Source organism: Pygoscelis adeliae, unplaced genomic scaffold, assembly GCF_000699105.1.
Source record: "Pygoscelis adeliae isolate BGI_AS28 unplaced genomic scaffold, ASM69910v1 Scaffold27, whole genome shotgun sequence".
Lineage (NCBI taxonomy): Eukaryota > Metazoa > Chordata > Aves > Sphenisciformes > Spheniscidae > Pygoscelis > Pygoscelis adeliae.
This window is the reverse complement of record NW_008825410.1, coordinates 9,180,741-9,182,793: the sequence shown is the minus strand read 5'-3', so window position 1 is coordinate 9,182,793 and position 2,053 is coordinate 9,180,741.

The following is a 2,053-nucleotide window of genomic DNA, read 5'->3' as shown; positions in this document are numbered from 1 at the left end:
AGGAATGCCCTTGGAAGAGGGTGTTGGGTAAGCGATAGATGAGTTTGCAACCCATGAGTAGTATTCATTCAATGCTTTTAGTCTGCTTTTTTGCAAGGAGCCTTGCTGTAAGAGCTCAAATCAAGAATAGCTGGATCCCGGTAGAGAAGCTCTATCCAGAGATATCCTCTATCCAGGACTATGGGAGTAAACCTAAGTGCAGAAGATGGTCTGCATCATGGAAATTAGGACAGAGCACTTTACAGGTCTGACATCACTTGAAATACCTAAATCAAATCTGAATAGTTTTCTAAAACACTCCATAAACGCAGCCAGAAAATACTGAAAATACTGTGGCTGAATACCACAGTTAGGGGGTAAAATGCTACAGACAGTAATTATCAATCACTTTCTTTTCCCAACCATCAAAGAAGGTAATTTGTTTGTTTTCCCCACCCTGCAAGGAAAAGACTGGGTGGTCTTCTGACTTTAAGTGTCTGAGAAATATTCCTCTCGAGGACAAGGGCACACCGGGCCTCCTGGGCAGCATGAGGTCCTTTTTCAACACTGTCTTACACTGTACTTGATTTTAGTCACAGACATTAAGACTGTGGCAGTGCTTTGCAAATCATCACTAAATACCTTTTCTTCATAGCTCCATGCAAATCTCAGGAGTGTTTCCAAGACATGAATAAAGCCTTGGTTGTTGAAAGGTAGCATGTTTTCAGTTCCTCAGCTGTCTTCATCAGCATGGGACTGCCATGCTGCAGGGATTCTTTATTTGGTTAAAGACTAATTCCCCTTCATCTTGCAGAAGTTGTCGCCAGTTGTAAGAATATAGCAGCTTTATTCAATACATGATAAGTAATTGAATTCTGAGGCTATTAGTTCATTAAGGGAGTGACATCTCAATAAAACAGACATAAAAACTCAGCCCCTTGCAGACAGCTTAAATCATTCACCTTCTATTTTTTTAAAAACATCTAATACATTGCTACACATTCAGATTTAAAAAAATGAATTAAGAATTCTTGTATATTCAGTCCCTTCTTAAATAATGTACATCTGATAATACCTATGCTCAAAGCCATGCCATTTAAAGTCTAAGTTGTCTGTGTACTGAAAAACCTAAGTCACGGAGTGTTCAGTGTTGCAATTCAGCTTCCTTTTGCAGTAAAAGGAAGCTAGGAGAAAATGGGGCAGGAACCAAGCTGAAAAGCTTTCTGAAAGCTGCAGCTGCAGCCAACAGCTGAAATTTAAAATCAGACATTATTTTCTCTCCTCATCTTGTGGGCTCTGACACAGTTTTCAATAAACCACAAATTCAGCCACAGAGGCACTATCGCTCATAATTTTCTTTTGCTGATGGAGCTAAAATAAGAACCATAAACACTTCCCCCCAGCTTCAGAAAGCAGCGTATGTCCTTCCCCAATAGGACTCCTGACACATTGCATGTGGACAACGTGTTAGGCAAGTAACAAAACCCAAATGTGGTCCTGTGAAATTAATAATTTAATGTTGCAGAGAGAACCTGAAACACAAGATCATATGGGTCGAGGAAAGCAGAAGCAAGAACTGCATTTCCATTTCCCAACCCAGTGAGAGAAGAGACGTGATAGCCAGCAGATATGGTTCCCTTGGATTTCCACAGGGCATGTAGCAACATCCCTTGGTCAAGAAACAAAGAGAGGAGATCCTCCCATCAATAAAAAACTGAATAAAGATAGGAAAGACCCCATAGGAACAAAAGCCAAATTTCCCAGGGGATGGAGATTACCAATGGCATCACAGAGAATGCACTGGTTCAGGCAGCTCTCAACATTAGTGAGCTGGAAAAGAGGGTATAAGTGAGGTGGCAGAGCTTGCTGAGAACATTACAATATTCAGTGAAGTAAAGACAAGGGCTGATTATGAAGAAGAGACTTCGCAAGATTTACTGACTAGGCAGTAAAGTGACAGATGAAATCCCATGTAGATAAATGTAAAGTGATGCACATTGACTTTGAATGGATTATTACCACTCAAAAAGAGAGTTTGAGGTTATAACCATTTTCTGAAATTTTCAGCTCAGTG